Raw genomic sequence first — 25,507 nt, 5'->3', positions numbered from 1 at the left:
AAGTGAGTAAAAGTACTAAAGTGTGTTGATGTTTTAAGTATTCAATAAGCATCTTTGAAAGTCGATGCCTCTAGTGTTTAATAATTCGACCAAAACTATAATGTTGTCAAGTTATGGACCATATTACATTCTCTTACATTTACTACTTACACACACTCACTCTTTGATATGCAATTTTATGGTGAATTGGAAAAAAATAAAAAATAAAAAACTACACTAGAATAGCCACACATTAGGAAACTGGCTATAAATTGTGTGATATATGTATGGGTAGGAAGCATTTCTGTAGAATACAAACAAATAAGAAAGAAGAGGAAAAATTGATATATTATGTCTTGTGTGTAAACCTCAATACAAGCACTCTATTTATAGTGCCATCAAGATATTGAAAATAAATACAAAGGAGAAAACAAAGAGACATGGGAAAACAAAGTGACAAAAGATGATTAATATCTTGAAAATATCTCAACAACCCTCCCTCCCCACCCCCCTCAAGTTGGAGCATGCGGATTTGAAATGTCCAACTTGCGAAGAAGAAATTCAAATTGCCTTTGCCCAAGAGCCTTTTGTGAAGATATCAGCTAATTGCGAATTGGTAGGAATGTAGGAAGGGAAAATCAAACCATCTTTAATTGCATCTCGAACAAAATGACAATCCACTTCAATGTGTTTTGTTCGTTCATGAAAAACCGGATTCTTTGAAATATGAAGAGCCGATTAACTGCCACAAAACAATTTTATAGTTTTGAGATGATGAATCCCCAGACTTAACAACAAGCCCTTTAACCATTTGAGTTCCCAAGTAACGGCCACCATAGATCTGTATTCCGCTTCTGCGGAAGAACGAGAAACAGTATTTTGTTTCTTTGTTTGCCACGAGATTGGAGAATGGCCAAGAAATACCAACCAACCAGTAGGAGATCGCCGAGTAGTAGGACATGCGGCTCAATCCGAATCACACCATCCCTGTAGCGTTAGATCACTATCTACTCGTAGGAGAATCCCTTGACCCGGGGTACCTTTCAAATAACGGACAACTCTCAAAGCTGCCTCCCAGTGCTCATCATGCGGTTCCTGCATGAATTGAGATAACACATGAACAGAGTATGCGAGATCATATCGGGTTACGACCAAGTAGATAAGTCTTCCGACAAGACGCAGATATGCTGCAGGATTAGAGAAAATTGGGCCACTAGCTAGGCTGAGTTTGTGGTTTTGCTCAATAAGAACACTAACCAGCTTGGCCCCTAACAATCCTGCTTCAGAAATAATATCAAGAGTATATTTTCTTTGACACAAAAATAGTCCAGAAACGCTACGAGCAACCTCAATACCAAGAAAGTACTTTAGAGAGCCGAGATCTTTCATATGAAAACAATCACTAAGATAAGCTTTAAATGTCTTTAGAGCAACAGAATCATTCCCATAAATGATGAGATCATCAACATAAGCAATTACATTTATTTGAATTCCACCTCGAGCGAAGGTGAATAAGGAGTAGTCGGAATAGGATTGTAAGAAACCATACACTTTCAAGGCCGTAACAAGTTTTGAAAACCAACACCTTGGTGCCTACTTTAATCCATACAAGGACTTGCGCAATCGACATACTTATTTAGGATCGGATGCCTCAAAACATGGGGGAAGCTTCATATACACCTCTTCATCGAGATCACCGTGCAGAAAAGCATTATGAATATCCGTCTGATGTAGTTCCCAATTTTTAGAGGCTGCAATGGCAAGAAGCGCACGAACAGTAGTCATTTTGGCAACAGGAGCAAAAGTTTCAGTGTAATCGACGCCTTCTTCCTGATGATTACCAAGAGCCACTAATCTTGATTTGAGTCTTTCAACCGACCCATTTGAGTTATATTTGATTCGATACACCCAATGACTCCCTAGAGCCTTTTTCCCAGGTGGGAGATGCTCAAGAGTCCAAGTTTGATTGTCTTTCAAGGTTCGAATTTCATTTTTCATAGATTCTTTCCAACCACTGTGTGTCATTGCCTCCTTAAAAGATTTTGGTTCCTTTTCAGAAAGAATAGCTACCAGAAAAGTTCTGTATGGCAAAGAAAAATGGTCACAATTTATGTAATGTGTTAAAGGGTAGGGAATACCTGAGGGTGACTGTGGAGACGGTGTGAGAGGATGGACTTTTAGCAACAGTAGAATTAATAACAAAGTCGTGCAACCACACTGAAGGAACTTTATTTCTCATACCCCGACCCATCTCAACATTCTGATCCTGGTTATTTGGAACAAGATTACTAGTGTGTTGTTAAGGTTGTGAGCTGAACTCGGGTATGGAGTTCGACTTTGGTTGAGAGGCTGGCTCGGGTGTGGAGCTTGGCTCAGGTTGAGGGTTTGGCTCGTTTGTGGAGGTGGGCTCAACTTCTTCAATAATTACAGAAAAATCTTCGTGAACAGATTCTCCTTGAGGATTGGTAGTTGTATCTGTGAGAGGAAATGGAAAAATATCCTCAAAAAATTTCACATCATGGAAAACAAAAAATTCTTTGGTGTCAAGATCAAACAGCTTCCAACCCTTTTCCCAAATGGATATCCCATAAAGATGCACTTTCGACTCTTGCTAGCAAATTTATCACCTTTTGCATTTTGATTGTGAGCAAAGTAGAGACACCCAAAAACACGAATTGTGTTGTAGATGGAGGACTACGAAAAAGAATTTCATAGGGAGTTTTGTTATCAAGCAACGGTGTTGGTGTCTGATTTATCAGATGTGTGGCCGCAAGAACACATTCTCCCTAAAAATATATTGGCAAATTAGCTTGGAATCTCAAAGCTCTCGCTACATTGAGAATATGTTTATGTTTCCGCTCAACCCTACCATTTTGTTGAGGAGTTCCCACACAGGAAGTTTGAAAAACAATTCCAGTATCAGAAAAAAAAAATCACGCAAGCAATTGAATTCAGTACCATTGTCACTCTGAACGACTTTGATTGATTGAGAGAATTGTCTATCAATCATAGCCACAAAACACAAAAACATTTTGAGAACCTCAGTTTTATCCATCAACAAATAAATCCAAACTGCTCGCGAATAATCATCGATTATAGTCAAGAAATAACGTGCACCACAAAAGGATTGATGTTTGTAAAGACCCCACAAATCACAATGTATTTTCTCAAATATTCGAGATGCTCTATTATTACTCAAAGGAAACTTATCTCTAGGTTGCTTAGCACGAAACCAAACCTCACAAGCTTTATTAAAACTTCCCACATCAGTGACAATAGACGGAAGTAGTTTTACCACTTTTTCAAATGGATGACCCATTCATTGATGCTAAAGATTGATTGAAGTTGTCACCCCATTTATTGTAAGATGTTGTACTGAATCGATTCCCTTGAAGTAGTAAAGTCCATCCCGTCTAACACCCGTTCCAATCAGTTCCCCCGATTGGTCCTGTATAGCACACATATAAGAGTTAAAGTGGACATTGCTCTGCATATCATCAGTTAACTGAGAAACAGAAATAAGATTGCAACTTAAAGACGGAACATAAAGAACATGATTAAGAACAATTTTTCTGTTAACCGAACCGAGCCTTCTCGAGTTGCAACCATTGTTTTTCCGTTGGGTAAACCAACATGGCAATGAAATATATCATTTGCATCAGTCATTCGAGTGGAATCACCAGTAACGTGATGAGAAACCCTTGTGTCAATTATCCACAACCATGGATCAAATTTACGATTCAATCGATCATAAAAAATCGTTGTACCACTAATCAGCCCTGTTATAATGCCTGCGACTGCTCGTTGTCGACCATTGACGAGTTTATGCGCAGGTATAAACCTTAGCGACTGATACCATGTAGAATACAAACAAATAAGAAGAAGAGAAAAAACTGATATATTATGTCTTGTGTATAAACCTCAATACAAGCACTCTATTTATAGTGCCATCAAGATATTGAAAATAAATACAAAGGAGAAAACAAAGAGACATGGGAAAACAAAGAGATGGAAAACAAAGAGACACAAGATGATTAATATAGATGTTTAATATCTTGGAAATATCTCAACAATTTCCCTATATGAAAATTGGTGTGTTGCTTCATATTTGTTTCTTTTTCTCTTTGATTTACGAAAAATTTCATAGCCGCTACCCAACAGTATGCTTGGGGTAAAATTAATTTTGTGATCTAATCTGACATTGGACCCAATCGAGAAGACCAATATGCAACTTTTACAAGGAGTCAAAATTAAAATCTTGTAATTATTAAGTGAAGTGTCTGATCAAGTCGACTAGAGTTGCTCTTATTAAGGGTCGTTTATCAACTTATAAAAATAGAAATTTTTTCAAAAAAATGGAGAAATTGAGAAATGAAAAAAATAAAAATTGAAAAAATTGTTTATTAAATTTCTTCTTCTAAATGCATACTCTTTTTCATTCTCCAACTTCATGTACAATGTGGAGAAGTCTATTTCAAATCTCTCCAAATAGAAGAATGGATCGGAGAAAATTGCGGGTGAATAGTGCTATGTATGTGGGAGGTTGATGTGTTGAATCCTGTTAGGTGCGCTTAAAGCGTGCTTTTCTGCTTTAGCTTTTTTTACAGCTTCTTTTATAATAATAATATTATTATTAACATGTTAACAGATTTACTATTATTATTATTTTTTTTTTTGAAACACACAGATTTACTATTATTATTATTATTATTATTATTATTATTATTATTATTATTATTATTATTATTATTTATTCATATTATCTTTGCTATAGAAAGGTACAAATGCTAATTGAGATGATTGTATTTAATAAATCAGAAAATTAGAGAAATGAAAAACGAAAGGAATGGAGAGTGAAAAATTAGAAAAGTGAAGAAATGAAAAACTGGCGGAGGGATGGAGAAGAAAAACTGGAAACGGAAAAACAGAAAAATGAAGTAAACGACCCATTAATCTCCCTCAATAGTAGTGAAACTAAATTAGTGTGATGATATCCTAATTACCATTCTAAATGAATGGTCATAGGTGATGAAGATTTAGATTCTTTGAGCTGATAATGTTTAAGAAGTATAGAACATGTACTTGTAAAATATCATAAATATTTCAAAAGAAATATTTATTCACAATATACTTGTGAATATTAGTTGGCATTCATGCCATTACATAATTATACTCACAAACAGCTCACATGGGCAGCTCAGTTGGTTACAGGGGTGAAATTTGAGAAGAATGACCAGGGATCGAGTTTCACCAGCGACAGTGAGGGGAGCGGGGGCTCCTTGTGCGCAGTAAGCAAAGAATTATGCTCAAACAAACTTATGGACATTCACGTCCTTACAAATTTATAGTATCATTACTCATCAAGCACATTAAATTTTGGTCCCAACAGTTTGTGCTTAATTCTGATACATATAGGTCCAAAGCCTAACGATTGGTTCAATTTATTTTTAAATATTATTTAATTTGCAATCTTTTAAATCATATAATCACCTCTAAGGTGACTTTTGGTTAGAGAAACTTTTTTTTAAAACATCAAGCACATTAAATTTTGGACCCAAGAGTTTGTGCTTAATTCTGATACATATAGGTCCAAAGCCTAACGATTGGTTCAATTTATTTTAAATATTATTTAATTTGCAATCTTTTAAATCATATAATCACCTCTAAGGTGACTTTTGGTTAGAGAAACTTTGTTTTAAAACATTCTTCCTCTCGTATATACTCGATCTTGATTGAAGCAATTTAGTTTATAATGTGCTCTTTTAGAGTTTTGCATCTGTTGACTTGAAATGATTTGTCAAATTCAAAGCAAAAAGGGATTACTAAATCAAGCAAGTATTAGGATCTATATTCCTAGTTTGAATAGGAATAGCGACTCTACTCCTATCCACCTTATGACTCTTAGACCTATAAAAGAAGCAACTCCACAACACATCAGGTCAAGCTTTCAAGATCTAATTGTGAGACACGAGAGTCATTGAGAAGAGATACCCAAATCCCCTTGAAAAGTAGTACATGTGTTTAGGTCACAATAGCCCGATAGGAAAAGATCGTTATATTGTGTAATCTCCGTTTCCTAAACAATGTACTTTAAATATTAAGCTTTTAGTGGATTTAGGCAAATTCTCAACTTGAGAAGTGCCTCGCAGATTAGGGTTGATTGCCCGAACTGCATTATAAATTATCTGTGTCACAACGTCAGTTTTAACATCATTGTGTGCTGCGCTTATATTTATTTCAATTGGTATCAGAGCCAAACTGCTTAAGTTACTAGCAGGATCCAAATGAAATTCCCAAGAGAAGGACTGTCAAACAACAAGCCACCAGCCCTACTTGGCACAAATTTTTTCTACTGGAAAGCCAGAATGCAGATATACATATTGGCACAAGGAGAAGGTGTCTGGAATGCTATAGAAAACGAATGGAAAACTCTAGTTGATGATAAAGGAAATAGAAAGCCTAAAATTTACTGGAGTGAAGAAAAAAAACAAAATATGACTTCAACTCAAAGGCAATGAATGCAATCTATGGAGCTGTGAGCGAAGATACCTTTAATCTGATAGCCACCACTCACATAGCCAATACTGCATGGAGTATACTATGTGATCATCATGAAGGGAACACATCTGTAAGACAATCCAAATTACAGATGATACAGACAGAGTTTGAAAACTTGAAAATGGAAGAAGAAGAAAATATCACACAATTTAGTGCCAGAGTTTTAAGTATCTCTGGAGATGCATTCAACTTAGGAGAACCTATACCTGAACATAGGATTGTCAAAAAGGTACTACGTTCTCTACCTGGAAGATTCCTGATAAAAGTTATAGCAATTCAAGAGAACAAAGATTTAAATACCTACAAACTTAGTGATCTAATAGGAAACCTTCAGACCTATGAGCTTGAGATGTTACAAAATCAGAAAAATAATGGCAAAGGAATAGCACTACAATCCAAACAAGAAGAAAGCCCAGAAACCGATACTGAAACCATGGAATATTCAATCGCACTATTGACAAAGAATTTCAACCGAGTACCCAAAAAGTTCAACAAATTTAGAAATAAAAATTCCTTAAATAGCCAAGGTGTAACACCCCAGATTTTCAAGATATTTAAAACTTATAAAATAAAGGTGAAATGGGGTGCTATGCCACACCTGAGCTAGAGAACTCAGGTGCACAGGCTAACTAACTAATGTCTCAATGATATGAATGCATAAACATGGCACGCAGGCCGAAAGGGAAACTAACTACTTCTATGTTCCAAGCTCTAGCGCACTCCAGTGACTTAATCTTCTGTGCCTGAAAGCCAAATATATCTGTTCAGCGAGAGATGCTGGTAACCCACTCCAACGTGTTGAAATACATTACATATAGAGGTATATATAGATATACGAAAACCATTTTGAACATGAAGATATATCCTACGAACTCTAGCTTTTAAAACCGGGAATGACTCGACAGATAAGGCTCTACACAAGCAACAGTTATAACAAGCGTATACGATCTACAACAAGCAAGACAGATAAAGCTAAGCACAATTAATAATCATAACCCAACATAATCAATCCCCAGCATAAATCCCATAGTCCCATCCCTCAAGATACTCATAACCACAACTCATCCATATCTCATCACATAGCACACTTTGTTGGCGCCACAGGACCAATCGCATGCCCATACATGAGGGTCAGCGCATATAGCTCTGACACGGCCCCGCAGCACCCTGCCCCGCCTCACATTACGGGGGAGTCGATCGCAACCGACTGATGGACCTTTGTCCTACATAATATTTATATACCTGACCGGTCTTTACCAGCCTGGTTAACAGTTGAGATGGTTCTCAGCCCATTCAACTTCCCGTATAGTGGACCTTTGTCCTATATAATATTTATATACCTGACCGGTCTCTACCGGCCTAGTTAACAGCCGGTATGGTTCTCAGCCCATCCGACTGCCCGTATAGTGGAACTTAGTCCTATATAATATTTATATACCTGACCGGTCTCTACCAGCCTGGTTAACAGCCGGTATGGTTCTCAGCCTACCCGACTGCCCGTATAGCCCGATTGATCTTAACCAACTCGGGGTTACATGCACACATAACACATAGCAAGTACATGCAACCCACATTAACACATTGGGAAGGGGGAGAAAACGTATAACAAAACCTATGCGTGATCCATCACATACTAAGAATAGTCCTAAGGGGTTCATACTTCTTCCACCTAGGTCAACGGGATACCAATTCAACTAGTATGCAATATAATACACTCATAAACCTACGAACGGTACCCCCGAAATATCAAACTAGACATAGGCACGATAAACGGAGTCCGTTGGGACACCACGGGGGACGGGGAAACATCAAAACGGGGAAGCTGGGAACCCAAGATGGGGAAGATTCCAGCGGGTAGCCGGTGGGTGGGGGGGGGCCACCCGCCGGCTACCCGCCGGTAACACTGTTCCGGGCAGCGGGTCGCCGGCGGGTAGCTGCCCGCTGCCGGAGGTACAATTTCCGGCCGTGGGTAGGTGGCGGGTCCCCTACCCCCCACCTACCCCCCCCACTGACTCTTATCACACAAATTCGCCCCGGGAACCATTGTGGAACCCAAAACCATGCTTAGACACTTTGCAACGCAATCAATGACAACACGTAGACAATTAACGGATCAAATACGAGAAACGAACGACACATAACCTATCATGCTTTTCTAAACATAATCAACACCTAAACATGTGATTTCCCCACCCGATAACCCAAGAATAACACCATACGATACGACCTAGGGTTCTAATCACTTTTATAACAACAGGAACACGATACGCCTTCTAATTGCAAGATTCGGTGAGAATAACACATAAGCATCAAGGGTATCATACAATTTATCAAGAACAACACACAATCATCAAGAACTCCATATAATCATCAAGAACATCATAATTATCAAGAATCTCCCAACATCAAGATTATCTAGATCCCCCATGGGATCATCACATCAATCATTGATAATAATCATCACAAGTCATTAATACACAATAATATGGGGAAACCCTAGGGGGGAATCATAACTATGAAAATAGGTTTTGTTGAGACATGGGTTACCTCTTAGCCTTTATTTAATTCCTTGGCTATGAAGGGTCTTTCTCTAAGCTTTCTTGCTTTCTTGATTTCTTCTAGGGGATTCTTGGAGCTCTTTGGGGTGGTGGGCGTTTATTGTGGTGGGGGGTTTCTAGGTGCCTCTTAAGTCCCCTATTTATATATTTAGGAGTCTTAGTTAGGAACTAGTATTATGGGCTTGCTAATTCTATTTCTTTTGGGACTAGGGATTGGGTTTAGGGATAAGGGCCCGTGGACTATGGTGGGCCTCCTAATTAATTATTGTGATTTAATTCTTTCTTTTGGGTAACTGATTAAATGATTTAATTGATCTTAGGGGTCGTAACACGGGGTGTTACACAAGGAAATTCCACAGTCAATCAAAAACCATCAGGTACGAAACGAAGAGACAGTTCAAATACAGAAGGAATACAATGCTTTGAGTGCAAAGGGTTTGGACACATCCAATCAGAATGTGCCACATATCTTAAAAGAAAGAACAAGACATACATAACAACATTAAGTGATGACTCAGACAGTGAAGAAGACAACAACACCAATTCCGTAGCATTCACCGCAAACCATGAACATGACAATGGTGAAGATATACAAGAATTATTAGAGGCATATACTCAACTAAATGCCAAATGGGAACAAATCATCAAAGTAAATCTAGAACTCATGGAAGAAAATCAGTTTCTAAAAGATGAGAAAGATCGGGGAGAAAAACGATACAAAGAAGCACAAAATGAACTACTAGATTTCGAAAACAGAGAAGCCAAATTGCTACAAGAAATCAAGGTTCTTACCGAAAGACCCAGATCTCCAATCTCAGCCTCAAATGAAAGTCACCAAACTGAGATACATGAAGTGTCGCAACATCACTTCCAACATCGAAGAAGGATAAGATGCTATTATTGTCACAAATTGGGACACATTAAAGCACATTGCTACAAAAGATAGAATGATCTTTATTACAGGAAAAACAACAACGATTGGTCAACACAAAACAGAAATAATAACAAGAAAATCTGGGTAAGAAAAGACCAAAATATTGCATATACCTCTAAGACAAGCAAAGGGCAACACATATGGTATTTTGACAGCGGATGCTCAAGGCATATGACTGGAAACCCAGAAAATCTAGAGAACATTCAGTATAAAAATGAAGGGAATGTTACCTTTAGAGATGGAGGAAAAGGAAAGATTATTGCAAGCGAGATTTTAAACGTACATGGGCTCCCTAGATTATCAAAAGTCTTCTTAGTATAGGGACTGAAAGAAAACTTGATCAGTATAAGCCAGCTGTGTGAAGATGAACTTAAAGTGGAATTTTCAAAAGACAACTGCAATGTTCTCAACCAAAATCAAGAATGTGTTATGATTGGGAAAAAGTCTACAAATAAATGTTACACATGGGACGATGATTTAACCTGCCTACAAACAACCGTCAATCAAACACAATTATGGCATCAACGGATGAGACACATAAACTTTCATGATATGAAAAAGGGATTAAAAGGGGGGAGCCTACCGAGGAGTTCCAGCTCTTGACATAGATGAAAATAAAAAATGTGATGCATGCCTTGAAAATAAAATCACACGCACAACTCACAAAAGGACTTTTGGATTACACACCTCCAGAATCCTAGAATCACTTCACATGGATCTGTTCGGACCCACTCAAACGAAAAGCATTGGAGGGAAAAGATATGTCTATGTAACTGTTGATGATTATTCACGATTCACATGGGTAAATTTCCTTAGAGAAAAATCAGAAGCATTCATGACCTTCAATACCCTCATCATCAAAATCCAAAACGAAAAGGATATGAAAATAGGAAAAATCATCCGAATAAGGAGTGATCATGGTATGGAATTCGAAAATTCAAAGTTCAAAGATTACTGCATAGAAATGGAATTCATCATGAATTCTCTACTTCAAAGACACCCCAACAGAATAGAGTAGTTGAAAGGAAGAATCGAACTATCCAAGAAATGGCAAGAGTTCTTTTAAATCACAAAATAATATCACCAAAGTTTTGGGACGAAGCAGTAAACACCGCATTCTACTTGATCAATCGAGTATATATACGCAAAGAAATCAACATGACACCTTATCAAATCTGGAAGGGAAAGGCACCAAACCTAAAGCATACTCATGTTTTTGGTAGCAAATGCTATATATTAAAAGATAGAGAACCTTTAGGAAAATTCGACATCAAAGGAGATGAAGGAATATTCCTAGGATACTCTTCAAACAGCAGGGCCTATCGAGTGTTTAACCTCAGAACAGACAGTGTCATGGAATCCATAAATGTTGCCATCAATGATACATTATCAGAAGATTTCACCACCAATGAAGAAGAACCAAGTTTTGTTGAAACAACAGTTTCAACACCTCCGGAACAAAAATTTGAAACAGAAACACCAGAGAAAGAAGAAACACAACCCATTGAGGAAAGCCACACCACTGATGACACAAGGACATAGAAAAATCATCCATTGGAAAATATAATAGGAGGACTTAATGAAGGGATCAAAACTAGAAGAAAGAAACGAGACTATCAGAAAATGGAGGAAGGCGACTATTGCTACACCTCCAAAATAGAGCCCAAAAACATTACCGAAGCCTTAAAAGATGAATTTTGGGGGGAAGCCATGCAAGAAGAATTGCAACAGTTTGAAAGAAACAACGTCTGGGAATTAATCCCTAGACCGGAAAAAGCCAATATCATCGAAACAAAATGGATTTATCAGAACAAAACAGATGATCAAGGAAACATAACAAGAAACAAAGCTCGACTAGTAGCACAAGGATACACACAAGTTGAAGGGACAGATTTTGAGGAAACATTTGCTCCAGTAGCCAGAATTGAATCAATCCGGCTCCTCACAGCAGTAGCTTGCATATTCAAGATAAAACTCTATCAGATGGACGTAAAAATAGCATTTTTAAATGGCAATATAAAAGAAGAAGTCTATGTTGCTCAACCAAAGGGGTTTGAGGATCCTCATTTTCCACAAAACGTGTTTAAACTCAACAAAGCTCTATATGGGCTAAAACAAGCACCACGAGCTTGGTATGAACGACTCACTGAATTTCTGGTCAAAAAGGGCTACAAAAGAGGAAGTGTTGACAAAACCCTGTTCGTTAAACACTACGGTAAGAACATTATCATTGCCCAAATCTATGTCGATGACATAGTCTTTGGATCAACACTTGAATGCCACAAAAATCAATTCATCACCAACATGGAAGGCGAATTCGAGATGAGCATGGTTGGAGAACTAAAATACTTCCTAAGTCTACAAATCAGACAACAAAACAATGAGATCTTTATATCACAAAACAAATATGCAAAGAACTTGGTCAAGAGATTCGGAGTAGAGGAAAACAAAGTTGTCAGAACACCTGTTCCAACAACAGAAAGAATCTCAAAAGATTTAAAAGGTAAAAAAGTTGAGCAAACCTTATATCGAAGCATGATATGAGGCTTACTGTACTTAACTGCAAGTAGGCCAGACCTAAGCTTTGGAGTAGGAATATGTGCTAGATATCAAGCCAATCCCACTGAGCAACACCTAAGAGCAGTAAAGAGAATCATTAAATATGTCAAAGGAACTACCGACTTAGGAATATGGTATTCTTTCGATACCAACCCTCACCTGTCAACCTATTGTGATGCTGATTGGGCAGGAAACATAGATGACAGGAAAAGCACCTAAGAAGGATGTTTTTTCCTCGGAACAAATCTGGTATCCTGGTTAAGCAAAAAACAAAGTTCTATATCCTTATCAACAGCCGAGGCAGAATACATTGCAGCATGAAGCTGTTGCACACAACTACTTTGGATGAAACAAATGCTAGAAGACTACGGATTACATCAATCAACTATGACAATTCATTGCGATAACAAAAGCGCAATAGATATTTCAAAAAATACAGTACAGCACTCGAGAACAAAACACATTGATATCAGGCATCATTTTATAAGAGAACTAGTAGAAGATGAAATCATCAATCTCACACACATTAATACAGAAAACCAACTAGCAGATATTTTGACAAAAGTACTTGACGGGAACAAATATGCAAAATTAAGGGCCGAAATTGGTCTATGCAATCTATAAAGGCCATAACGGAGAATTGGACTATGCAATCCACAAAAAGTCATAACGGATCAGAAGCCCAAATTAAAAAAAAAAAAAAAAAAAAAAAAAAAAGGTCAGACCATCTTGAGAAAATCCAAACCCGATCCATCTACTAAAAGCCCCAACCTCTGGTCTTTGTCTACCCTAGACCATTCACCCGCACAAATCCTCTCCAATCCTCCACCACGATCAACAATGGTGAGAACAAGAAATCAGAGAAAAGGGAAAATACCGCGGAAAGGAATCGCGCCTCAGTACGCTGGCACCGGAGTATCCTCTAACCCAGTACGCATTGAAGAAGAAATCCTCACTAACATCATCATGGATCCAGTTCCCATCTCACAAGTCCCGTTCGAAGAGATTCAAGAGCATCAAAACTCCACCCCAGGTACTATAAACCTTACAGTTGAATTAAATGAAGGTGTAACAGATTGGCTACCCACAGCGGTGGAATTAGAGGAGAATGTTATCCAAAACCCAGATAATATCGAACTTCCTCAAGTAAATGCACAATTGGAAACCGAAATTCCACCTGAGCCCATACCCGAAGAAAACCCTGTAACAGGGGAAGTTGAATCTGCCTCACTACCTCATCTATTTGACAAGGAACAGAGAAGGAGAAGGAGGACTGACCCCTACGAAGGGGCAGATCCTAGGGCCAAGAGACCCAATGATTTCCCAATCTCGATAAGGCCTCCTCGAAAGTGCCCTAATATACCCCCTCCCAAGCCAAAGAAACCCAAAACAAGAAGGGTAGAAGAAGAAAAAGATTGGGTCCCTTATGAAATAGGAGAAATTAACAGTGCTATACCATGTGCTAGCTTCCAAGAAAAAGGAAAAAAGAAATTGACTGCAAAAGACAAAGGACAACAAAAGTTAGGCAAAAATGCTGACCTGTCAAAACTGCCAAACCCACACAGCTCGAAATTTCTGAGAAAGGAGTCAGCAACCTTATTGAAAAAAATTGTAGAGAAGAAAATCATTGGTCAAAAGCTTCTTGTTCTAGATAGAATGGACAACCTAGAACAAATTTAGGAAACATTGACAAAAAACCAGCTCTTAGGAACTGTCACTCAAATTGAGCCCTATGATGAAAAGGTCATCCAGGAGTTCTATTATAATCTGACCAAAAACACCACTACACCTAGCATTCCCATGTACGGGAAGGTGTATTTGAGAGGCAAGTTCTATGATTTTAGACCAGACATTATCAACAGTTACCTAGGGACATCTGAGATTGAACAAAACGTGGAAATAACCAGTGAACAAGTTGCTCAGGAAATCACAGCAGGAAATATCAGCTTTGAAAAGAACAAGATCAAAGCCGCTTCCTTAACAAGTAAATATGCCATTCTCCAAAAAATAGCCCTTGCAAATTGGATGCCCTCACTGCATGAATCCATTGTAAAATGGGCCTTGGCAGAACTACTGTACAAGATAGAGAAAGGAGTCAAGATCAACATTGGTGCCATCATTCATTCACAAATCACAAATCTAGCAGAAGACACCACATCCAACACTTCACTAATTTTTCCAAACCTAATATTTGCTATCTTGAGTAAGCAAGGCCTTAAATCCCATGGGCCAAAAACCACTGTCAAGAGCATCAACACCACAATAAAGCTGAAAAAGGGAAGTCATCAGAATGATCTAAAGACGACAGCACCAAAGAACAATCCACTTGATCCCAAAACACTAATAAACTACTTTGAGGGAAGACTGACAGAGTTAGAAGCCTCAGAAAAACAACTCCTAAGGAAACACATGGACATCAAGGAAGAAAAAGCAGAAATACTTGAATGGCTAGCAATCCTAAAAACAGAAAATGAAGAAGAACATGATGAAGAGAATCAAGAGGAAAATCAAGAAAATGAAGAAGAAACTGAAGAAGGAAGTCAGGAGGATTTTCAAGATAAGAATGCTGAAACCCCTGTTTCAACACCAGAATCAGAAGACGGATCATAATCAAATGACATACCACTGAAGTTTCTCTTTTAGCAAAAAGGGGGAGAACAGGCAGACATATGAACAGACAGACACTTTTTGTTGCAGGCAGACATATATATTTTTGTTGTTGCAGGCAGACAACAGGCAGACATATGAACAAACAGACATATATATTTCTGTTGTGATCACTGTCCCAACCTAGTATTCTGTGCATTTTTTTGTTTAGTACATGTGCACACTAATGACCTTGGGTTCATTTGTTAGACTGCTATCTATGGTTACTATCCTGACCCAACAATATGTGGTTTTGCTATTCTCTAACACTTTTAAATGCATATGCATACTGATGACCTTGGGTCTATGAAAGTACACTAGGATAATTTCCAGACTAGCTCTTGTATATCCTTGAAAACAAGAGCAAACCAATACCCTGAGCCAACAAAGCATCAATCAAGAAAGCTCCACAAATTAAGGAACAAGAGAACCTGTTAAGGGGGAGATAATTACAACCACTGTCAAGAATAAAGCAAGCTCTACAAACAGAGAACCTATTAAGGGGAAGATAACTACAACCACTGTCAAGCCTTGAGAAGAACCAAGATGAATCAAGGTTTTTGCTACAAATTTGACAAAGGGGGAGAATGTTGACTTGAAATGATTTGTCAAATTCAAAGCAAAAAGGGATTACTAAATCAAGCAAGTATTAGGATCTATATTCCTAGTTTGAATAGGAATAGCAACTCTACTCCTATCCACCTTGTGACTCTTAGACCTATAAAAGAAGCAGCTCCACAACACATCAGGTCAAGCTTTCAAGATCTAATTGTGAGACACGAGAGTCATTGAGAAGAGATACCCAAATCCCCTTGAAAAGTAGTACATGTGTTTAGGTCACAATAGTCCGATAGGAAAAGATCGTTATATTGTGTAATCTCCGTTTCCTAAACAATGTACTTTAAATATTAAGCTTTTAGTGGATTTAGGCAAATTCTCAACTTGAGAAGTGCCTCACAGATTAGGGTTGATTGCCCGAACTGCGTTATAAATTATCTGTGTCACAACGTCAGTTTTAACATCACTGTGTGCTGCGCTTATATTTATTTCAGCATCGTATAATTTGGCATTGTTAATAGAACAATTTTCTTCATTAGCATTGGATCTTATCTGCTTGCTAATTCTTTTGGTACGGTCTACTTATTGTCATTAGATACGCGTCCTCGATGGAGTTCCTAGGATGAGAGAGACCAATTGGTGATCTTGTTGAAGGTCTAAAGCAGCTTGGAGCAGATGTTGATTGTTTCCTTGGGACAAACTACCCCTGGTTTGTGTAATTGGAAAGGGTGGCCTTCCAGGAGGGAAGGTGAAAATTATGTTCCATTATAATATAATTTTGGTCTATATAAGGAACGTGTCCTTAATTATCCTTGCATTTGACTGCATAATCTGCCACTATAATTGTAGCCCAGAACTTGTAAGTTGTCTAATTCTGACTAATCCTATGGCCTTTGTTAACAGGTGAAACTCTCAGGATCAGTTAGCAGCCAATATTTGACCGACTGATTTGCTGATGGCCGCTCCCCCTGGCTTTAGGAGATGTGGAAAATGTTAGATCTAAATAGTCTAACTATAATGAACCATAGTATACGAGAGACATGACCTCGTATGAGAGCGGAAGCGTAGCCATGTAGATCTCCAGCCATAGTTGATGTTCCTATTGTTTTGCCTCTTAACGGTAAACCGTTAGCCATGTTTTGCCTCAGACCTGATTCAAAACCCTAGATGGTGTATTGGTATCTACTGAGCAGTCTGAGTACCGTAACTGAATGTGCTAACATCAATCATCCTGTATCCCATCAATCCAGGATTATATTAGGCACAGAGTTTGGTTGACTAACAACTTCTAGTTATTCAGTCTAGCCAGACCACTTAATAAGCCTAAAGTCCACTTGCACCACTTAATTAAGGTCCTAATATATAATATATAATATACAATATATATTATTGGGGAAAATCTTACAGAAAAACCATTTTACAGGTATTGCTATTCGCTAACCATTATGATATGATGATATTGAAATGATTTTTGTATGTTATGCTCTTTTATTTTTTTAAGAAAAGGATCAAAACTTTATTGAAATAAATGATCGATACAAGAAGGAATAACTGAAATCCAACAAGAAGGACCAGTCTGAGAACAAGCGGCTCGACCCAAGGCATGAGCGGACTTATTCGTTGATCGCGAAAGAAACTTAACGGACACTAATTCAAAGTGTCTTTGAAGATCTTGGCAGTTACTAATGAGTAATGACACAACCTGCGTAGAAGAAATCTGGTAAAGCATTGCCAATTAAATTGCGCACCATCAAACCGTCAGAAAAAACTTGAATCCTAGTTAAACCCATATCTTCAAACCGTCAGAAAAACTTGAATCCTAGTTAAACCCATATCTTTGGACCTAGAGAGAGCCTCCTTAATAAGTTAATAGCAAGCGCCTCAGCCAAATGAGGGCCCTCTAAACAACGGATGGAACCATCTTTTGCAGCCACAAAAGAACCATTGTCATCTGTGATAACAACTCCAAAGAATGCTAACAAAAGCAGATGCTGTAAGACTATTACAATAGGCATTGAATGATTCAACCAATACTTTAATCGGAAGCGATAAGATACTAACCTGATTCCATGAGAGATTGATGAAGCTTTTAGCCCTTTCTTCTTCCCAAATCCTTTCTTCAAGTTTACAGAGTGTTTCTCTTTTCCCTATGGTCTTTCACGTTTAGTTTTCACAGTGATAAGATAGGAAAATGCTTATGCCTTTTTATATTGTCTTCTTTACATAACATACATTCCAATATTGATTATTGGAATTATGGCAATAATGACCATAAACCAAATAAATTAAGTAGGCTTAAATAGCCCTATTGAAAGCCAGAGAGAGGGGAATAATAACCCCTGATCTGTTACATGTTTTATTCCCATTACTTATCACAATGAGATTTTAAATGTCCAGACCACTTAATACATGGACCACAATAAGATTAAAATAAAATATTCTAACATTCTCCCACTTGGCCCTTGTGTATCATTGATGGATTATGATAACTTTAATTCGCGAAATATCCCAAAACATCAATGAACTTTTACTTAAATTAAAGTTAGATAGATCATGGCGGTCGCACGTTATTTGAACAACATGTTCCATTCCATGCATCATAGGTCAACTTTAATTTCAATACTGACAATCATAGGTGCAAACAGAGATATAACATTAATTGAATTCAACCAAGTCAATATAGCATAAAACTGAAAACCAAAATTACAATGATAACAAGGCTCTATCCAAAATTCCCATACTCTCCACATGAAAAGAGAAGACCTTCGGTGCTAAACCATTGGTCAAAGGATCAGCAACCATGAGTTCAGTTTTGATAAGCCAAATTGACACTCTCTATTTCTGTACTTCTTCTTTAACTGAGAAGTATTTCAATTCCATATGCTTAGCACCCTTAGAGTACTTGTCATTCTTAGAGAAGAACACTGTTGCGGAGTTGTCACAATAAATTCTCAAAGGTCTAGAAATATTGTCGACTTTATTTGAACAACATGTTCCTATTTGAACAACATGGTGGTCGCACATTATTTGAACAACATGTTCCCTTCTATGCATCATAGGTCAACTTTAATTTCAATACTGACAACCATAGGTGCAAACAGAGATATAACATTAATTGAATTCAACCAAGTCAATATAGCATAAAACTGAAAACCAAAATTACAATGATAACAAGGCTCTATCCAAAATTCCCATACTCTCCACATGACAGGAGAAGACCTTTGGTGCTAAACCTTTTGTCAAAGGATCATCAACCATAAGTTCAATTTTGATATGCCAAATTGACACTCTCTGTTTCTGTACTTCTTCTTTAACTGACGAGTATTTCAATTCCATATGCTTAGCACCCTTAGAGTATTTGTCATTCTTAGAGAAGAACACTGCTGCGGAGTTGTCACAATAAATTATCAAATGTCTAGAAATACTGTTGACTACTTTAAGCCCCGAGATCAAATTTCACAGCCACAGTCCATGATTTTTTGGCTTCAAAGCATTCCAAAAATTCTGCCTCCATAGTGGAAGTAGTGATGACTGACTGCTTCGCACTTTTCCAAGAAACTGCTCCTCCAGCTAATAGGAACAAATAACCAAATGCAGATTTTCTCGTATCTACACACCCAGCATAGTCTGAATCAGAATAGCCAATCACTTCAAGTGGATCTGACTTCCTATATGTAAGCATGTAATCTTTTGTGCCTTGTAGATATCTTAAAACCTTCTTCGCAGCCTTCCAGTGTTCTATGCCGGGATTACTTTGACATCGACCCAACATACCAACAGCAAAGCTGATGTCTGACCGAGTACAAGTCTGTAAATATCCCAAACATCCAACCACTGTTGCATAAGGTATACCTTCGATTTGCTTTTGCTCAAGTTCATTTCTAGGACATTGAGCTAAACTTAATTTTTCTCCTTTCTGCATTGGAACCACTTCCGGAGAGCATTTATCCATCTTAAATCTTTCCAAGATCTTGTTAATGTATCATTTCTGAGGCAATCCTAATAATCCTTGTGTTCTATCTCGGAATATTTCTATTCATATCACATAGAATGCCTCACCCATATCCTTCATTTCAAAGGTCTTGGAAAGAAATACTTTTACATCATGCAACATGGCCTTATCATTTGCAGCAAGTAAAATGTCATCAACATATAAGACCAAAATAGCAAACATACTCCCACTAACTTTCATGTAGATACACCGATCAATAGTATTTTCCACAAAACCATAAGATGTAATAATGTTGTCAACTTTAATGTACCACTGTCGGGAAGCTTGCTTAAGCCCATATATTGACTTTTCTAATTTACACACCAAGTGTTCCTTTCCTGTGGTCAAAAACCCTTCTGGTTGGTCCATATATACTTCTTCCTCTAAATCAGCATTAGTGAGCCGCTTATTAAAGGCAAAATATTATCCTATGACGGGGTTCATGGACGCACAAATAGGGCAGAATCCCAGCTTCATTTGGTGTAGTATTCTTGCTGGGAGGAGAGCTTTACAATTGGGCGTTGCTCGCCGAATCGGTGATGGCCGCGACACAAGGATATGGGGATGGGATTGGCTTGCAGGTCCTTCAAATATACAGCTACATACTCCGTGTGTGGAGCAGCTTCGTGAGGCCAAGGTTCATAGCTTGTTGAAAGAGGCTGGGGGATGGGATGTTGATATCCTCAGGGATATTTTTCTTGGAGAAGATGTTCCCAGAATTTTAGCAACCCCGGTGAGTAACCAGTTTCATGACAGGAGTCCTATCCAGAAATTGTAATTGCCTTTAATTCTATAAGAAATAGGAAAAGCGGGCCTTTACTATTCAGATTCTAGTTAGGACTCCTAAATCTATATATAGGGAATTAGAAAGCATTTAGAAACCCTACCACAATTAATCCTACCACGCGAAATTGTAACACCCCACTTTTTCTAAATCTTAATTACAATCCTAAACCACAATTAACATAATCTAAGCAGCGGATAAACAACTTAATAAGAAAATTTGTGGGAATGTCACCGCCACAACCACCACTCCGTGGTGATTGCATAGGCTATGGGTGGAACTAGAACTAAAGATAGAATAACTAACATCCATAGAACTTAGTCAAAAGTCATAAGGGGAAAAGACACCCCGATGTCTACATCATCAATCAACATCAAAACAACATAAGTTTAAAATCCGATAAATAACATCATAATCAAAACATTAAGAGTTTAGACTTCTATAACTACTAGACTAGTCTAACTCGATCACTTCTCAACGCATGGGCCCACCTGAAAGGGGTTTTACAAACAACACATAGACAAATAGGAAAACACCTATTAGCACAAAGCTAAGTATAACCACACTCAACCCTGTAAAGTACTATAGAGTATACTTTGAAAAACATTTGATAACATTCATAATCAACAATCTCATCACATAGGCAACTATAGTTACATCACAGCCTTTCTATATGCTTGCAACCTATAATATCAACAGGCATGCTTCAAAATACAAATAACTCATCAACATAAGTATACCAACACATATATCTCATAACAAATCTCAACATAACTAACTCATGCTATCAAATTCTCATTAGGCAAAACTGGACATAGAAGACTTCAGAATGCACTAGGCAATTATGCTCATAAACAAACTCGGTTAATCATTCTCATTATGCAAACTCATGCAATACTATACTCATATGAAACTCGTGCAAGTACTATACTCAAATGCAATCTCGTGTAACATTCTCTTTATGCAAAACATGTGTTATCTATAAGTATACTCATAGACTCGCTTGTAAAATAAAATACTTTTCTGTGGAGGTTTCTTAAAGCCACAAGGACTCGGTTGCTTTCTTTCTTAGAGTCGCAATGACTCGCTTTCTCTCTTTCTTTCTTTCTTTCTTTCTTAGAGTCGCAATGACTTGCTTTCTTTGCAAATGGACGAGGTAGGAACTTCACCGTATCGTGAACGAAGCTATCCAGGCACGGTGTCTAGCCGGCCTAATACTCATCTCGTCCACAGAACCACTCTCTTGGTTCTTTGCTCAAACTCTGTGGAATCAGGTATCGAAATTTTAGCATGCACACTCCCTTGCCAGGATTCCAAGCCTGGCGGGCAGTTTTCAACCTCGTAACGTGGGAATACACCGCGTTACATGTACTGGACCGCAATGTCCATAACAATTCATCCGAGAGGACATAGTCCAAACGGGTCCTCCAAAACAAGGTTTCCTCACCATAGATATATCACTCATGCATTTCGTAAATGCAATACATAACTTATGCAAAAGACATGCACATACTTCTCAATTTAATCCCAAAGATAAGACAAAGATGCTCTACGTGGAATGAGGTTTTGTGACACCCCGTAATCCAAATTCAATTAAGGGATTAATTAAGTAATTAATCCTAAATCAATTGGTAATTTAATTCCTTAAATTCCTGAAAATTCAATAGTCGGGGACTAGTAATTGACTAGTCAACCCCAAAGTCAAAGTTGTACCTTGAGCTTTGAGAGGAGTTCCCTTGTTCCCTTACACCTTTCCATTTTAGTAAGGGTATTCATGACATTTCACCTTGTGTTAGTAATGCAAGCTAACCTAGTAGACACTCCTCATTCTTGTTCCTTACACTTCCCAAATTAGAGCTCTACCTTCTCTCTAAAAGTTGGATAGCTTTTCTTCCAAGCCAAGTTGGAGCTTTTTCAAATCTTCAAGGTTGTCTCCAAGATTCTACCTTTCATACCTTTGAGCATCTAGGAGGGTAAGATCTATGTTTATCTTGTGTTTTTAGTATTTCCAAAAGTGTCTTTTCTTAAAGATAGAATCTTTATGATCTTTTGGTGTGTTCTTGAAGTGGGTTTGGAAGGTGAGCCTTAGTAGGAGCTTGGTGAAGTGTTAAGTGAAGGTTTTTGTCTACAAGAGGTAACCCATGCTCTACAAAATCTATTTTGTCTACCTATATGATGATTTCTTGGATTCTACATGTGTTTTGCTATGAAATGTGAGTGTTTATGCATTGTCTTGTGAAAATCCATATCTAGAGCTTGTGTTTAGGGTTCATGTGTGCCATTGCTTGGCTATTCCTTTGATTCATGTCATTTTGTTGTATTGGGTGAGATTTGGCATGTTTTGGACTTGAATTTGAGCTTGGTGTTAAAAATCCCCGAAGGGATTATTTTGGGCACAGGTACGTACCCGCGGGCGGAACGGTGGGCAGTGGCCTACCCGCCGCCCACCCGCGAGGAACATATGGCCGGTGGGTGTTGTACCCGTGGGCGGAACCACGGGTGGGGGCCTACCCGTAGGTCCACCCGCAGGGAACAATATGTGGTTGTTGGGGGATTTGTTCCCCGTGATTCTTTTAACTCGGTATTTGGTCTTTTGACTTCCTGTTGTTCTTTTGTGGAACTATTTGAGCGTCTTCTTGATGTTTCGTATGTCTAGAACTATATGGTAGGGATCCATGTAGGCTTTGGTGTCTTGAATCGTGCTAAGTGTTCAACATTGTGATTCGTTGAACCGTGATAAGTCTTGTGTGTTCTTCAGAACTACGTTTGGTTTACCCGTTTGATAAGCATGCTAGTTTGGTGTTTAAATGCTAGCGTGTGTGTTGTTTGTACCTTCCTATTGTTGATGATAACTTGTGTTAATCATCGTTGTTGTTGGACTGTGATCCACTCCTTGATTGAGTATTCTAGCCCCTTTTTCTTTATGCTAAATTATTTTGATTTTTGCTTCTTTATTTATAATAATTCCGAAGTAGCTAATTTAAACAAGTAATTCTACTACGATGGTGGTTACAAGGGATTCGCTAGTTATCCTAGACAAAATTCATCTTCTTGGCTTTCTTCTGGTGGGCTTGCGTGGTCTTCGTCTCCTGGAACCATGTTTCCTTCGTCGAGGTTGCCCTCGTCCTCGAGTTCAGCTTGTATGCGGCTCATGACGAACACCTTTCCGGGGGCACTGTAATTCCCCTAGTTGTTTGTGCCTTCGTGTTGGCCCATGAATGTAGGGCGTGAGTTCGAGGGTCAAGTGCACTGGAAGGACTTGTGTCCTTCTCCTCCGCAGTTAAAGCATCGCCAGGGGTTTCCCAAGCAGTCCTTGCCTCTATGGTTCTTGTTGCATTTTGGGCAAGGGAAACTCCCTGTATTAGCTTCGTTGTTTCCTAGTGGTGGTCTCTGGCCAGTTAGATTGCTTGGCCTCGTGCTAGCGTCGTTTCTCGTTGGTTTTATAGGTGGTGCTCCACCTCCTGTGTTCCTCTTTTGAATTTGTTGCTGAACCCCACGTTGTAGTAGTTGTATCCGATAGAGATTGGCGGCACTGGAGTAAGCCTCGTTGAGGGTTCGGGGTCTACTTACTACTAGTGCTTTTCGAGCTTCGAAGTTGAGGCCTGATACAAACCTTTCTATTTTGGTTGCCTCCGTAGGGACTAGTTATGGCGCGAAGCATGCTAGTTCGAGGAATCATTTATGGTATTCCATGACGGTAGTCGTTCCTTGTTTTAGGTGGAGGAACTCCTCGTGCATAGGTGCTCTTACATGTGCTGGGTAGAATCTTTCTCGTAGTCGTGTTTTCAGGTTTTCCCAGTTGAACCCTGGTTCCTGCCTGTAAGTGGGTCCCTCGTGGATCCACCAAAGGTCTGCCTCGTGCCCGAAGTAGAACGAGGCTACCTCTACATGACGTTCTTCTGGGCATTCTACCAACCCCAGAATTTTGTCGAAGGTTCGAATCCATTCCTCAAGGATGGCGGGATCTTCTTCTCCCGAGAAAGTGGGTGGTCGATGATTTGAAACTTGTCGGGCGACTTCTGAGTTTGTGTTTGGTGGAGGTGGTGGTGGTCGGTTGTTGCGGAGAGCTACGTCGCTCAGTGCTTGGGCGACTTGGGTTAGTTGCTGTAGGGTTTGAGCCAGGGGGTCGTGTGAGGCGGGTTCCGGGGTCCTTGATTGTCTTCTGTTTGGTGCCATGATGCTGATCTATAGAGCCAATGTTTATAGTAATGTTGAGTTAGAGTGTTGTACCCTTACCTTGATGTGATAAGCGAATGAGAGTTCTTTAAATTAGGTGTGAATTAGTGTGAGGGAGAGTCTAGGGGTCTCACAATCTCACCGCGCGTCCTATGATTCCTAAATCTTATGTTCCTGAACTCCTAGAGTTTAAGCCTAATGTCCTAAAATCTGTTCTTAAGAGTCTTATCCTAGGGTCAAACTTAGGCTCTGATACCAACTGTAACACCCCGAAATTTTGAAACTTTTAAAACTTATATAATAAAGGTGACTTCTCATTAAATCCCAAAATCAAACATAAGAGTACGGGGTGCTATGCCACATCTGAGCTGGGGAACTCATATGCACATGCTAAACTAATTAAATGACCTCAAAGCAATGTCAATACATAATCATGGCATGCAGGCCGAAAGGGAAACTAACTACTCTACGCTCCAGATCTCTAGCGCGCTCCGGTGTCTACTCATCAGTGCCTGAAAGCCAAATATATCTGTTCAGTGAGTGATGCTGGTAACCCACTCCAACGCGTTGAAATACAATATAGGTAGAAATATATATAGATATATGAAAACCATTTTGAAGCAAGAAGATATATACTTAGGAGACTCTAGCTTTAAAACTAGGGATAGACTCGACAGATAGGGATATGCACATTAAGTGATGATAGACAGTTATATAGAGACAATATCATAAAGAACATATATCTAAGGTCACCGTTCACTTCC

The 25,507-nt window shown here is 38.6% G+C and overlaps 1 long non-coding RNA gene across 1 annotated transcript; it reads left to right on the top strand.

Moving 5' to 3' along the window:
- The first annotated feature begins 4 nt into the window (after nt 1-4).
- LOC109160597 lies at nt 5-25,474 on the top strand. The gene is made up of 3 exons (XR_002050785.1): nt 5-102; nt 12,445-12,450; nt 25,464-25,474. It is a non-coding gene; the product is annotated as an uncharacterized LOC109160597 (long non-coding RNA).
- Nucleotides 25,475-25,507: the final 33 nt, after the last annotated feature.

This window comes from Ipomoea nil, unplaced genomic scaffold, assembly GCF_001879475.1.
Source record: "Ipomoea nil cultivar Tokyo-kokei standard unplaced genomic scaffold, Asagao_1.1 scaffold2854, whole genome shotgun sequence".
Taxonomy (NCBI): Eukaryota; Viridiplantae; Streptophyta; class Magnoliopsida; order Solanales; family Convolvulaceae; genus Ipomoea; species Ipomoea nil.
The sequence above is the reverse complement of the archived record's forward strand: the minus strand, read 5'-3'. Positions and strand labels throughout refer to the sequence as shown.